Raw genomic sequence first — 16,548 nt, 5'->3', positions numbered from 1 at the left:
AGTTCACCACTCTGCTGCTTCACACAGGTCTAGGGCACTTCCTTGTACGGCTAATGTCTCCGGGCTGGGCACCCATAGTCTGATATGTACCTTGTCTGACCGCCCAAGTTTGGGGCCGGCCATCCACTTGAGCTGAGCGCCCACCATGGGACACTCTCTTATTTTGATGGGTTGTGGGGCATCATCCATGCATGCTCGACCTCCCTTAGGCACTCATATATATGGGGGCAAGGGGGTACCCACTTCATATAGACTGACGTTGTATTGACAGGTTATGCTCTGGTAGTCAGGGGGGCTGATCGCCCCTCTTCCCCTACAAGCGTTTTGTGTCTACTATCTCTCTCTCTCCTCTTCTCTCACGCTTCCGCGCACGCGCACTCTCACAATGTAAACACAGACTAGCCGTGTTACTAGGAAGCCTTACTACTGTCACAGAATATCAGCCTTGATACTGACTCTGTCTTGCGAGCGAGTGCTACCGCCCTAATAACTTGTGAAAACATTGCGAGTCAAGATAAAAGGTAAGGGTGCTTGGAGGTATTTCCAACGGTTCCTTGTTGACAGAAGTGGATGCATGCTACATGCGAATGCGAATGCAGAAGTGGGTTAGGGATCCTTTCTACAAGTCCTACCATACCCGCATACGAGGCAAGCAGACCTTGAGTAAAGCAGATCTTGGTACTCAAGATCTGGATTTTCATGTATCCGATGTCGATCTTTGTTCAAAGGCATAGAAATGAAGACGGAAGTGCACCAGATGCCAAATAGACTAACGGTGGGAGTGGCTAATAAGTCCGGGTAGGGATGTGAAGCTTCTTTGAGAAAGAAAAACTAAGAGAGGTTCTTTGGGTTCTAAGTTCTTCCCTTGAGTTCGCGACGTCTAGCACATCCAAAGCTCTAATGCCAATGTCCAAAGCTCTAATACCAATGTCAGTGCAACGGAGGGGTTTGAGGATTTAGCTCGCATCTAGTACTTCGCACAAACACAGCACAAGGTTACTTTACTTCACTTGAAAAAACTAAACTAAACACGATGAAAGAGAGAGAGACACACACACAAAAAAGAGAGACGACACCGCATGTCATATGTCAACCACTCTCAAGGGCCCCCTTGTTCTGTTGCCAGAGCAAGTACTTGCTTTAACTACTTGCAAAAATGTTGATACAATGGCTAAATCCTAAATACTGAGTGCTCCATGCTCATGATCTACAAAAACGATGCTGGTGCAAAACCGCGGGCTGATCTGGTGCAAAACGTTGGCTGATCTGCTACAAAAAACACTAGGGCTAATCAGTTGATGTTGAACATGCTAGCAATGGAAATGCCGATGGATGTTGAGGGAAAACGTTAGGGTACTACTAGGTACTAGGTAATGGGGTCCTTGGTGCATGGTATTGATCTTCTGATGATCCCAATGGGGACGAAGGGGTTGCTTATATAGGTTCTTTCACAATTTGTCCTACCTACTTTTTATAAATGTCATGTCAAATTCACTTATTTATAAATGACGTAAGTGACTACTCGTATGCCCATATGCTTAAGTGATTGTATTGTGCAAGTGATGGTATGCAGTTGTCACGTGCAACGGAAGAGTTTAAGGATTTAGCTCAGATCTAGTACTCCCCACAAACACAAGGTTACTTTGCTTCACTTGAATAGAACTAAATTGGACTGAATGAAAGAGAGATGGGCAAAGAGAGAGAAAAGAGAGGCGACACCGCATGTCGAGTCCCAACCACCCTCAAGGGCCCCCTTGCTCTATTGCCAAAGCAAGTACTTGCTTCATTACTTGCACAAAATGCTGATACAATGATGCTAAATGCTGAGATGTTGAGGGGTACTAGATTCTACTCATGTTGAGTATTGTTGAAGTACTGATGGATACTTGATGTAGATGCCGAGGGGTACTGCGATGGGTGCTTGGTACTTAAGAGGCTAAGTGTTGGGTCCTACAGGTACTTTGGTGCTTGGTACTGCGGGTACTTGGTATTGCGGGTACTGTTGGGTACTGAAGGTGCTACTTAGGTGCTAAGGGATGTTGCTAGAGACGCTTGGTGATGCGTCTACAACAATGACGACGATGACGATGACGACAACGACGAGCACGATGACGACGATCATGACGATGACGATGACGACGACGAGGGGTGCTTCGATAATGATGAAGCTGTGGGCTGATCTGCTATCGCCGGGGACCGCAATGGGCTGAGAACTGAAAACGCTGAGGGTGAATACTGCGGATGTAGGGACTGCTACGATGTAAACACTGACCAACCGAGTTACTAGGTAGCCCTACTACTATCGTAGAATACTAGTCTTGATGTTGACTCTACCTTGCGAGCAAGTACTACCACTCGTGTTGCTAATTGGACTATTTTCTTATGATTAATCTTTTCTTTTTATGATATTTTATTATGTGCACTAAGAACTGTTAAAAGATTGTAGCTACAGGAACTACCATCAAGAACGGACAACTCTGATGTGTCATTTGATGGGTGACGGTAAACATCGCGAAGGAGTTTCCGTAAGTTCGGTGGAAAGGGCCGGGTTACGAGTGCCCCTGATGCGTCACATGATGGGTGACGGAGTAAGGGGACATCCCGTAGGCTAAGGAGGAAATCCGAACTGAGTAAGAAAGTACGGGTAAGAACGCAAGCACAAGAATAAAGATGGGTTCAATGATGCTTTTTACGAAAAGCAAGAACAGTCGCGGGAGGACAGATGTTTTCCCGCGAGGAGTCTGTGTCTGCATTGCATCTGTGTCGTGTCCTGCACCCGGGGACGCCTGGAATGTGTCCGTGTAGCATTGTTTTCACTAACTGAGTGAGTTTTAAAGTTTGAACAGGTTCACACTTTATTTTATAAAGTGACCGGTCACTTTTAAGTGACCGGCCCCTTTATTAATAAAATAAAGCAAGCAAGGCTCCTAATAAAAAAAAGCCAGCGCTAAAACTAAGGCAGGGGGCTGAATTGCGATCTCTCTCTCTCCTCTCTCTAGAAAACGCGATTTTCTCTCTCCTCTCTCTAGGAGCGCCAAGCTCTGCTTTTGGACCCCTATTCCTGCCGGGTGTCAGACCCTATAAAAGGGTAGCCAGCGTTTCAGTTTGAGAGAGCCGGAAGCAGCAGAAAAGCACTAGCGCTAGGATTCTGGAGCAGAGACTGGCGACAGAATTTTGCAAGTGTTCGCGTGACGACCGAGTACGGAGGTCGATTCTCCTAGCAAGGAGCGACAGGTATAAGGTGTTGATACGCATTGAGAATTGTTGCTCTGTGTGGTTTGTTTTGCAGGAAACTCCCGTCTCACGGGAAGGCCCTTCACGGGAAGTACGGCTTCACACCTAAGTCCCTTACGGGAAAGTACAGCTTCATGCCTAAGTCCCTTACGGGAAAGCACGGCTTCGTGCCTAAGTCCCTTACGGGAAGGAACAGCCTTGTGCCCAAGCCCTTTACTGGGAAGCAAGACCTTCGGGTCTAAGATTACAGAACGGAGGGGTTTCCTCGGGTTCTCGTGCTTGTATAAGAATTCTCCCTAAATAAAAGAATACTCTTAACGGGGGGGGGGACCAGCCCATCTTTTGGTCCCCAATACTGTGTCGATCTTCTCCCTTCTCTCATGTTTTCAAAGAATTATAATTTTCAGATTTTCTAAGTGCTCGTGTACGCTCCCGTTTTGTGACAGTGGTATCAGAGCTCGGACTCCTCTCTTTCTCTGCAAAGAAGGACGATTCCGGGAAGAACAGGAAGAACCATGTCAAGCCAAGGGAGAAGCGTTGAAGAGGAGCTTCAACAAGTGCAAGCTCAGCTTGCGGAGTTGCAACAAATCTTACTGTTGCCAGACGTCCAAAAGCTTTTGGGCGGAATGAAGAAAACGAATGGAACTGATGCAGCCAAGCATCCAGACAACACTGTTGGCGTGAGACCACAGGAGGCAAGAGAAGAAGAACGTGCCGATGTGCACAAAGGATCTTCGGATCGGAATGAACGGCCTACTTCAAGGAAAGGCCAGGAAAAAGCGCTCTCTTTGCTAGACGAGAGCAAGGACATCTCTATCTCATCTCCATCCTACTCTCCTGATTATACTTCTACTTCTCGATCATCTCGTCAGAAGAAGGAAGCAGCTAGTACTGCCACTACCCTACATCAACCTAAAGATAAGCCTCGATTCAAGAAGCATGGTCGCAAGTCTCAACATCGCATGAGAGTCTTCAAATCGGGTGACAAGGACATCAAGTTCGAAACCTACAACGGACGGAGAGACATCTCCAAAGCACTGTCCTTCATCAGACAGTTTGAAGTTGCTTTTACCAATGGGCACTTCACAGAAAGATCCAAATTACGCCATGTGGGGATGCACCTCAAGGAAACGGCAAGTAATTGGTGGTTAGCCAAGATTCTGGAAGGTTCTCAGGCCAAAACTTGGGAGAGCTTCAAATTTGAATTTTATGAACAATTTCTTCCACCTGACTTCGAGCAGGACATACGGAAGGAATGGGACTGGCTTGCCGAGAAGGAACATGAAAGAGTAACGACTTATGTGGACAAGTATTGGTCGGTTCTTCTGAAGGTCACTCCCCTCATGAAGATTGCCGACGAGGAAAAGAAAAGAAAGTTCGAAGCGGGTCTCCAACCGCAGCTTCGAAAGAGTATGAAGGTGTATCCGCATGATACACTTCAAAGGATGATGGAGTCAGCAATCATCGCTGAGGATTTGCACTCTACTGGGACGCCCAGAAAGATGGAGCATAGCACTTACCGTGCAAGACAGAGGGGTCTACGATGACCATGGGAGCCAAGGAAGAAAACGTCATCCATCTAGAGACGATGATCATTCTAAGAAGCCAGAGAGCACTGGCAAGCGAACTAAGTATCTTTCTCCTACTCAACTTCAAACTTTCAGAGAGGAAGGAAGATGCTTCTACTGTGGCGAGAAAGGACATATGAAACCGGACTGCCCTCTAAAGCAGCAACGGCAACAGCAAGCCTCTACGAGGCAAGAGAAAGCAAGGAAGGAACCCGCACCACCAAGTTCGAACTCAATCCCAGATGTTCAAGGAAACACAGAATCTGAGAAAGGGAAGCGTCAACTTCTGAAGGGCTGGGGGTCTTTGAACAACCAGCGAGTACTGATTCTTTATGATCCAGGATCCACAGATAACTTCATCTCCCTGGATACTCCGGAACGATTGTGCCTCACACCGGCTCAGCTTGGCACACCGGTTACATCCGGATCGGCATTCGAGGGGTTGACAACCAATGCAACTCACGTGCAAGGACAACTCAATCTTCGGATTGGCGAGTACAAGGACCGCAAATCATTTTTGATGGCACCCATCGAGGGATGTGATATCATCTTGGGTATGCCATGGCACTTTCACATGACACCTATTCCCGATTATGTGGAAAAGACCCTCACTTTTGATCATGGGGTAAGAAAATAAAGATTCAAGCTGATGTAGGAGATTGGCAGTTCCCAATTGTAAGCCATATCTCCATTAAGAAAGAAATGAAGAAGTGTGTTTATGCTTACTTGATTTTTGCAAAGGATAAAACTAGTAGGGACTCTCTCTCTAGTCTGGAAATTAAGCATCTTCAATTTATTGAAAAGTACAAGGATTGTTTCACAGAAACACTTCCTGACGAACTCCCTCCGGTACGCCCGGAAGATCACCGCATAGATCTCATAACGAGTAGCTTGCCTCCCAATCAACCCCCTTATCGGGTAAGTCTTGCTCAGCAAGAGGAAATTTTGAAGCAAGTCAACGAGCTTCTAGAGAAAGGGCTAGTACGGCCCAGTGCTTCACCCTACTGCTCTCCAGTTCTACTGGTGCAGAAGAAAGATGGCACGTTTCGAATGTGCATAGACTATCGGTCTTTAAACAAGATCACAATCAAGAATCGCTTTCCGATCCCTCGGATTGATGATATACTTGATAAGTTGCAGGGTGCAAGTATCTTTAGTCGCATAGACTTAAAGAGTGGGTATCATCAGATACGGATCGCCCCTGAGGATGTCCATAAGACTGCTTTCCGCACAACCTTTGGACTATATGAATTTTTGGTAATGCCTTTCGGCTTGACCAATGCTCCTGCGACGTTCAATCGCATGATGGACCGCATTTTCAACCCGTATCGAGCTTTTACGGGAGTATTCTTTGACGTCATACTCATCTTCTCTAAGTCAGAAGAGGAACATCGGAAGCACTTGGACTTAGTGTTTCAAGAATTGCGAAAGCATGAGTTGCATGTGAATGCAAAGAAGAGCGAGTTCTTTCTCTCTGAGATACACTATCTCGGCCATATAGTCTCTCACAATCAAGTGAGTATGGATCCTGCCAAGATCCGAGTGGTAGAAGATTGGCCTATTCCCACTACGGTACATGATGTACGTAGCTTCCTGGGATTATGTTCATACTATCGAAGGTTTGTCCGAGGATTTGCTCATGTAGCAGGACCACTTCATGATTTGACAAAGAAGAAGATTCCTTTCAGATGGGGATCGAGACAACAAGGAGCTTTTGATCGGCTCAAGTACTTGCTAAGCCATGGACCTATTTTGATGGTGCCTGACTTAAGGAAACCATTTGAGGTTCACTGCGATGCTTCGGGCGATTGCATCGGAGCAGTGTTAAACCAAGAAGGCCATGCAGTGGCCTACGAAAGCAGACGGCTTATAGATGCAGAGTTGCATGCATCAATCTACAAAAAGGAACTCTCGGCTGTGATTCACGCCTTATCCAACTGGAAGCACTATCTTCTAGGAGCGGATTTTGTGATCAAGACTGATCACCAGAGTTTGCGGTATTTTCTTACGCAACGGAAACTATCTGAAAAGCACATGAGATGGGCAAACTTTTTGTCTATGTTTCACTTCGAGATCCTTCACACGGCTGGGAGTAAGAATGTAGTCGCAGACGCATTGTCTAGGCGGCCAAGGGTGAACGCTATCACTTCGGTGTATCACCAAGAATTAGAAGCACTACCAGATTTGTATCCGAATGATCCAAACTTCTCCACCATTTGGGGAAAGCTACATCGTGGAGAGAATGAGTTTCCCTATTCCATCCGGGACGGTTATCTCTACCACCATCAGGCCATATGTGTGGCGAAACCATTAAGAAAGAAGATCATGGATGAAGCACACGCTTCGCCTTATGCGGGTCATCAGGGTATTCTCCCTACGACCTTAGCAATGGAAAGATATCTCTTTTGGCCTAGCCTTAAAGCAGACATTGATAAGTACATCAGGGAATGCTTGGTTTGCCAAAAAGTGAAGTATGATCGGCATAAGATGCCTGGGTTGCTACAACCTTTGCATGTGCCTAATGAACCTTGGGAAAGTATTGCCATGGACTTCATCATGGACCTCCCTAGAACTCAGACTGGAAATGACGCGATCTGGACCATTGTGGACAGGTTTAGCAAGCAAGCACACTTCATACCAGTCAAGAAAACGATCAAAGCAGATCATATGGCTAGGGTCTTTCTAGCACAGATCTTTAAGCATCATGGAATGCCTAAGTCTATTGTGAGCGATCGAGATCCTCGCATGACAGGAAATTTTTGGCGTGCCTTGATGGATAATCTTGGTACAAAGCTGAATTTTTCATCTGCCTACCAGCCTCAAACGGACGGGCAAAGTGAGATAGCCAACTCCACAGTATTGGATATGTTAAAAGCTTATGTGTCAGACCGGCAATCTGACTGGGAGAAATATTTTCCTCTTGTCGAGTATGCGTATAACAATACCATACACTCATCGACGGGGAAAGCACCTTTTGAGATTCTCAATGGTAAGCCTTTGCTTCCACCGATCCTTTTAACTAAGGATAAGATCTTTGCAGCAGATGAGTTTGTCCGGGATTTGGACACCGCCTACGGGCAAGTGAGGAGAGCTATTCTACGCTCTCAGGAAAAGCATAAGAAAGCTGAAGACAAGCACAGAAGGAATCTAGACTTAACAATCGGACAGTTAGTCTTACTCAAGTTTGAGAAGGCAAGACTTAAGAAACAAGCGTCTCATAAGGGGAAAGTGGTAAAACTTTCTACCCGATATTATGGGCCGTTTAAGATCACTGAGCGAGTAAATGATGTCGCTTTCCGATTAGAGCTACCGCCTAATTGGAAGATCCATAATGCTTTCCATGTCAGTTTACTCCGGCCGTATGTGGAACCGCCTCCAAGCCAGCCTAGTGCTGAGGAACCTCTTGAGGTTGAGGAAACAGAAGAAATACTCCAACCGGAGCAGATAGTAAGTCATCAGGAGCGGCCTCTCAAATCCGGAAAGATAACACGGAAGTATTTGGTTAAGTTTAAGAACTACTCGAATCTAGATGCTCAGTGGATGACGCAAGAGGAATTAGCAGCTTATCCCGAGATACTGGAGGTATATGTCCAAGCACTACAGTTGAGGTCAACTATTTAGAAGCCAGAGGGATGTTGCTAATTGGACTATTTTCTTATGATTAATCTTTTCTTTTTATGATATTTTATTATGTGCACTAAGAACTGTTAAAAAATTGTAGCTACAGGAACTGCCATCAGGAACGGACAACTCTGATGTGTCATTTGATGGGTGACGGTAAACATCGCGAAGGAGTTTCCGTAAGTTCGGTGGAAAGGGCCGAGTTACGAGTGCCCCTGATGCGTCACATGATGGGTGAAGGGTGCATCAGTAAGGGGGCATCCCGTAGGCTAAGGAGGAAATCCGAACTAAGTAAGAAAGTACGCGTAAGAACGCAAGCAAAAGAATAAAGATGGGTTCAATGACGCTTTTTACGAAAAGCAGGAACAGTCGCGGGAGGACAGATGTTTTCCCGCGAGGAGTCTGTGTCTGCATTCCATCTGTGTCGTGTCCTGCACCCGGGGACGCCTGGAATGTGTCCGTGTAGCATTGTTTTCACTAACTGAGTGAGTTTTAAAGTTTGAACAGGTTCACACTTTATTTTATAAAGTGACCGGTCGCTTTTAAGTGACCGGCCCCTTTATTAATAAAATAAAGCAAGCAAGGCTCCTAATAAAAAAAAAGCCAGCGCTAAAACTAAGGCAGGGGGCTGAATTGCGATCTCTCTCTCTCCTCTCTCTAGAACGCGATTTTCTCTCTCCTCTCTCTAGGAGCGCCAAGCTCTGCTTTTGGACCCCTATTCTTGTCGGGTGTCAGACCCTATAAAAGGGTAGCCAGCGTTTCAGTTTGAGAGAGTCGGAAGCAGCAGAAAAGCACTAGCGCTAGGATTCTGGAGCAGAGACTGGCGACAGAATTTTGCAAGTGTTCGCGTGACGATTGAGTACGGAGGTCAGTTCTCCTAGCAAGGAGCGACAGGTATAAGGTGTTGATACGCATTGAGAATTGTTGCTCTGTGTGGTTTGTTTTGCAGGAAACTCCCGTCTCACGGGAAGGCCCTTCACGGGAAGTACGGCTTCACGCCTAAGTCCCTTACGGGAAAGTACGGCTTCGCGCCTAAGTCCCTTACGGGAAGGAACGGCCTTGTGCCCAAGCCCTTTACTGGGAAGCACGACCTTCGGGTCTAAGATTACAGAACGGAGGGGTTTCCTCGGGTTCTCGTGCTTGTATAAGAATTCTCCCTGAATAAAAGAATACTCTTAACGGGGGGGACCAGCCCATCTTCTGGTCCCCAATATTGTGTCGATCTTCTCCCTTCTCTCATGTTTTCAAAGAATTATAATTTTCAGATTTTCTAAGTGCTCGTGTACGCTCCCGTTTTGTGACAACTCGAATAGTCCTGTCGTGAAAACATTGCGGATGAAGATGAAAGGTAAGGGTGCTCGGAGGTATTTCCAATGGTACCATGTCGACGGAAGTGGATGCACGCTACATGCAAATGCGAATGCAGAAGAAGGTTAGGGATTCCTTCTCCAACTCCTTCCATATCCGCATAGGAGGCAAGTAGATCTTGGTACTCAAGATCTGGATTTTCGTGCATTCAATGTCCATCTTCATTCAAAGACATAGCAATGAAGATGGGAGCACACCCGATGTGCGATGGACCAAGGGTGGGAGCGGCTAATAAGTCCGGGATTGGGACACGAAGATTCTTTAAACTGAGAAAGGTTCTTTGGGCTCTTGGTTCTGGTTGGGTTCTTTAGGTTTTGCTTGGGTTCTTGGTTCTTCCCTTGAGTTCGCGGAGCAGAAGCACTCACAAAGCTCTGATACCAATGTCACGTGCAGCAGAAGAGTTTAAGGATTTAGCTCGGATCTAGTACTCCACACAAACACAAGGTTACTTTACTTCACTTGAAAAGAACTGAATTGAACTGAATGAAAGAGAGAGACAAGAGAGACCACACGGCATGTCGGGCCCCAACCACCCTCAAGGGCCCCCTTGCTCTGTTGTCAGAGCAAGTACTTGCTTTATTACTTACACAAAATGCTAATACAATGATGCTAAATGCGGAGATGATAAAGAGGAGTTGATGCTACTGATGTTGAGTAGTGTTGAAGTGTTGATGGGTACTTGACGTAGATGATGAGGGGTACTACGGTGGGAGCTTGGCACTTGAGAGTCTAAGTGCTAGGTATTGCGGGTACTTTGGTGCTTGGTACTACGGGTACTTGGTACTGCGAGTACTGTTGGGTATTGAAGGTGCTACTGAGCTGCTAAGGGGTGCTGCTAGAGATGCTTGGTGTTGCGTCTACTGTAACAAACTAGACAATCCAAGTCAAGATTCTACCGCGACACAGTAGAGATGCACTTCAAAACAATTCACAATTCACAATTGATTCGACACGGCCTGGCAAAGTTCCGTGCCTAGAGATATTGGTGTCACAAGATGGGCACCACGTGCCGATAGAAAAGAACAGACTGAATAGACTTTTAGCACTTCAATAACAACTGAACTGAAAGAGAGAGAGACGGCACGCGACACAGAGTGGCAGAATTCCACCCCAGAGAGTATTGGCCCCAAACCTTTGCGCCCCTTTCGGTATTTCTTTATATTGCATCAACACAATACAAGCCGGTACTCCAGACTCTGCACCTTCTCCAGGAAGCATGTCAGAGAATGAGCCCTAACCTCATATTTAAAGGCCCTTGGCCTAAAAAGCAATTACAGTGAAAAGCCTTCAAAACTCAAAAGCATCTGGTCCAAAAGCAATGCTTAAAAGCTGCCAGCGTAAAATCCAGAATTCCCTACAGTTGCCACGTCAGCAATCAACGCAAAACGCGGAAATCCGTACAGCCTGCCACGTCATCATGCCAACGCAATTTTCGAAAATCTACCACGTCATCAGTTTTTGCGTGTGTGCGGGTCCTACTTTATTTTAATCCTTTATGTCACTTGGGGCCCATCGGATGGGGTCCCCATAAGTTGGGAGGACTTCTTCTGTTACTTGTTCTTCTTAGGGTTTAGGCCCCTCGGCCGGCATCTGTAAGTTGGCTCCATTCTTTGAGCTTTGACACGTCAGCACTTTGTGACAATTGGCCCCAGAGACTGGCGCCCTTTTTCGGTATTTCTTTTTGTATTAATCTGTGTTCAAAGTACAAGAGAGTGGGAGGGTTCTCACTCTCAGTCTCTGCGTCCACATGCTCTGAGTTGTGAGGGCCCTGCCCACTTATTTATAAGTTACAAGGGATGCCCAAAAGCAGAGCCCCAAAAGCTGTCAATTTTAAAAGCCACTTAAAAATAAAGCAACTAATCCCAAAAGATTCTCAATCTTGCGTAGAATTCAGCAGTTCTTTTCCGTACAGTCATTAGCGCAAAAGCAGGCTTCCGTACAGCTTTGCCACGTCAACAGAATTCCGCTTTTTGTGTCGCAAATCACAGGGGTCCGTACGGTACTGCCACGTCATCATGTCAGCGGGTTTTCTGAGTGCTGCCAAACGGGGGGGGGTGTATCTGCTGCCCCACTTCAAAGTGTGTCCAAGGGCCAGCCACGTCACCAATTTGTGACATACCCCCCTCTTGAAAGCATTGTAATCACCCTCGATTACGCCTGCAAAACAGACAAAAGCCATAAACTGTCTTAACAGACACTGACTGTTAGTACCGACGCACTAGGAACAACACATCTAGCACATGTACCAATCGACAGTCACATCACATGACATCACTTAACATCACAGAACATCACATGACAAATCACATTCAACAATCATTCCAATCTCAGACCATGATTCATCGGCAACGTATTTAGCAATCGCATCTAGATCCAGTCGAGATCTCTCAAATTCCCGATTGACTAATCCTTATTGCAATCATGTCTATAGAGATTTATCAAACCGAAATGCTACAGTCATTTTGTCTATCAGTTTCTGCACTCAAACAAGTCAAGTACAAATCAATCAGTATCATTTTCATTATCCGGAATTCCAATTCATAAAGTCATACAGCAGAATACTGTCAGCTCAGCGGTATCCCCGAAACCCAAAGGGACATCAGTGACTTTATATCAAATCAAAATATCGGAGCAATCTGTCGACAAAGAAGTGGAGTGACTCCCCTCTTGTGCATACCCACTGCACTAGATTCGCCCATGCTGAAGTCGGGGTTCTATTGGAGTAGACTATGCTAAACAAAATGCTTCAAGGTAAAGGTTCACAATCTAAGGAGTATCTGCCAGGTCCTCCTCCTCCATCCACTTCGCATCCAATGCGGGATAGTTCTTGAATTTAACCAAGAACCGCCTTATCACTTTACCTTTTATCTTTCTATCTTTATGTGCCAGTACCTGTCCTGGAACGAGTATCTCCTCGCTTTCCTCCACTTCGGGTTGCTCATTTGGCTCCCCATCATCAAGCACATCGCGTTTAAAAGGCTTCAGGAGACTCGCATGAAAAGCATTGTGAATTCTCCAAGTATCGGGCAGCTTCAATCTAAAGGAGACATCATTTATCTTTTCGGTTATCTGGAAAGGTCCATAGTATCTCATGCTAAGCTTTAGAAAAAGCCGCTCCTTTCCCTTTTTCTTTCTCAGGCGTGCCTTCTCAAAACGTAAGAGCACCCAATTGTTCTCCTTTAATTTCAAATCGCGACGATGTCGATCTACTGCCTTTTTGTGTCTTTCTTGAGATTTCTGCAAAGCCTCCCGGACCTTGGCAAAAGCAGTGTCCAAGTCCCGTGTGTACTCGTCGGCTTCAAAAAATTTCTCTCGTGCTTAGGAAGAGTGGAACCTTCGTAGTACCTTCAATAATCTCAAATGGCGCCTTCCCCGTCGAAGAGTGTATCATGTTATTGTAGGCAAATTCCACCAAGGGCAAATACTTTTCCCATTGAGTCTTCTGACCCGAAATGTAAGACTTCAATAAATCCAGTACGACTTAATTTGCAATCTCAGATTGCCCATGTATCTGCGGGTGGAAAGATGATGAGAACTGCAATTGTGTGCCAATGTTCTCCCAAACGCGTGAATCGGGGATCTCTGTCACAGACAATTGTCTCAGGCATGCCATGTAATCTGAATATCTGGGCAATGAATAGTCTCGCTAAGTGATCCGGCTTGACTATCTTCTTCACTGGCATGAAATGAACTTGCTTGCTAAATCTATTAATAACAGTCCAGATACCATCGTGCCCACTCCGTGTCTTCGGGAGATCATCCATTGCAATACTTTCCCAGGGGCAGGTGGAAATGAGTAAAGGCTATAACAATCCCTGTGCTTTATGCCTGTCAAACTTGACCTTCTGGCATACCAAGCAACTGCGTATAAAATCGTCCACATCCTTCTTGAGTCTCGGCCAAAAGAAGTATTCCTCCACACTTTTCAAGGTGGTATCAATGCCACGGTGACCCGTAAATAGTGGACAGTGGCATTCGATTAAAACCTTTTCCCTCGACGTCTGTGTAACGCACAACAGCGTTTTCTTCATCGAGTAGCCATCCCGAATGGAATATTCCGCTACCACCTCCCCGTTCTGTATTCGACTGAATACATCTGCAAAATCTGTATCTGTGGCATACTGATCGACCATATCCTCGAAGGTTCTATGGTGTATCGCGGAAATAGCCAGAACCAACGGCTTTTGGGACAAAGCATCCGCCACCAAGTTCTTATGTCCCTGCACATGGACAATAACTGTGACAAGAAGCAACGTAAACTCTGGTGATTTGTGAAGACCGTAAAATTGGCTCCGAGTAGGTAATATGGCCACTGAGTAAGAGCACGGATAACCGCCAAAAGCTCTTTCTCATAAATCTGTGTTGTCAATTCCGGCCTTCAATGACATGGCCTTCTTGCATTAAGACCGCAACCAGACTATGACCACAAGCATCACAATATACTTCGAATGACTTCTGCAAATCCGGCAAAGTCAAAACTGGTCCAATAGTCAATTTCTCTTTCAATGTCTGAAAGGCAGTCACCTTTGTGGGTCCCCACGAGAAAGGGACTCCTTTCTGTGTCAAGATATGCAAAGGGGAAGCAACCTCTGTAAATTTTCTAATGAACCGCCGGTAGTAAGAACATAAGCCCAAGAAGCTTCTAACTTCATGGACATTCTTCAAATTGGGCCAATCACGAATAGTCTCAATCTTGGCCAGGTCCATCTGCACTCATGCTGCTGAGACGATGTGTCTCAAAAAGTGTATCTCTGGTAGGAAAAATTCACTCTTCTTTGCATTGATCACCAACTTGTGATCCCGCAATGCCTAAAAGACTTGTAGCAAATGTTCTCTATGTTCTGCCTCATCCTTGGAGAAGACAATAATGTCATCAAAGAAAGTGTCAGCAAAAGGTCTGTACTCTCTGAAACTTTTGTCCATCATTCGATTAAAGGTCGTTGAGCATTGGTATGGCCAAAAGGCATTACCAAAAACTCGAATAAACCAAAGGTCGTCCGAAAAGTTGTCTTGTAGACATTTCCCGGCGCGATTCGGATCTGATGATATCTGCTCTTCAAATCGATCCTATTGAAACAAGAGGATCCCCGGAGTCGGTCAAGAATATCATCAATCCTAGGAATCAGAAATTTGTTCTTGATGGTGATTTTGTTGAGAGCTCTATAGTCAATGCACATTCTCCAAGATCCGTCTTTCTTCAAAACCAACAACACCGGAGAGCAATAAGGTGAAGTACTCGGCTAGATAAGACCCTTTTCCAAAAGGTCTTTCACTTGGTTCATAATCTCTTCATTCTGGGCTCGGCTCACACGGTAAGGTGGCCGGTTCGGTGGTGTGCTTCCAGGTATCACATTAATGGTATGATCCTCATGACGAGCTGGTGGCAACTCGCCTGGCAGGCCCTCAGAAAAGCAATCAACATGAATGTGGAGAAAATCTTGACGTTCTTTATTAAGACATATTTGTCCTATGTTCATCATTCAACTCTTTCAAAAAGATCGAGTAAACAAACAGACTGGATTTCATTAATTTCGAAACGGTTGAAGCCGATACAATAGGGGACAGACTCGTTCTTAAGTTTCACATCAAGTACAATGGTTTAGCCCTTTTCAGTAGTCAATGTCGCTTTCTTCGCCTGATAATCGGCCACGACGTTGTTCTTATGGTACCAAGGGACTCCGAGGAGGACATCACAACCTTCCAAGGGTACTATGTAGAAGTCCTCGTGCCCCAAATACCCCTAACAATGCAACCGAATTTTGCCAATGACAGGTGTAATGGCCACGTCCCTGCCGGGTGCCGCTAGAATTGCCTCTGCTTATGGTCCCATCCGATCGGGTGTAATCTCGAGCCGCGCAGCCAATTCAGGTGAAATAAAGTTGGCCTTGGCTCCTCCATCGAAGAAAATCAAGGCTTCTTGATCTTTCACTTTGCCCCAAGCTCGCGAAAGTTATGTACTTTCATCAATCGTGCTTGGGTCACTACCCATGCAATCTGAAACCATGTCACGTGTGCACTTTACTTGGCCACGTGGACATGCTTCTGCCATAGTCTAGCATGAGTCTTAGCTTAGGACTGAGCCTGACACCTTTGTGAGTCTCTAGCAGGACGTGCATGTCCAAACCAGCCACACTTACATACCCTCTCTTGCACAAGAACGTTCATTTCATCATGCAGGCATTTTACCGCGTGAACCACCTCTTATAAGTCATTTTATTAAAAGTGACTTTTGGAACTCTTTTTGTAAGTTTGTTGGAAAAGTAGGTAGGGCAAATTGCTAAAGATCTATAAAAGAAACCCATTGGGCACTCAGTAGAAGCAGAAGAAGCAGGGACACAAGGAGGCAAGCACCCAACAGGCGAGCAGCACCTCCACAGGAGCCCTAGCGTTTTCTCAAGAAGAAGAAGAAGACCCAGATCAGCCTGGCGTTTTCAGATTTCAGCAGCAGCCCAGCGTTTTCAGTTTCAGCGTTGACGCCGTCGTCGTCGACACCATTGTCGTCGTCACCATCGCCATCGTCGTCAAGTCCCTATCTTGACAACGACACCATCGCCATCGTCATCGTAGATCCCTATCTTGACGACGACGAAGGAGATCCCTATCTTGACGACGACACCTTCGTCATCATCATCGCAGTCCCGGACTTGACGACGACACCATCGTCGTCATCGTCACAGTCACCACCGTCGTCGTCATCGTCACAGTCACCACCGTCGTCGTCGTCGACATCATCGTCGTTGACATAGACCAACAGTAC

The 16,548-nt window shown here is 45.9% G+C and overlaps 1 protein-coding gene across 3 annotated transcripts in view; it reads right to left on the bottom strand.

Annotated features, from left to right (window-relative positions):
• Positions 1-16,548, bottom strand: part of LOC147452098 (BTB/POZ and TAZ domain-containing protein 3-like) — a 148,006-nt gene that overhangs the window by 118,286 nt on the left and 13,172 nt on the right. The gene's annotated exons all lie outside the window — the stretch shown is intronic.

The sequence above is a fragment of the Adiantum capillus-veneris genome, chromosome 8 (assembly GCF_014529385.1).
Source record: "Adiantum capillus-veneris isolate H3 chromosome 8, ASM1452938v2, whole genome shotgun sequence".
NCBI classification, from domain to species: domain Eukaryota; kingdom Viridiplantae; phylum Streptophyta; class Polypodiopsida; order Polypodiales; family Pteridaceae; genus Adiantum; species Adiantum capillus-veneris.
Note: the sequence above shows the minus strand (reverse complement) of the source record. Positions and strands in the feature narration are given on the sequence as shown.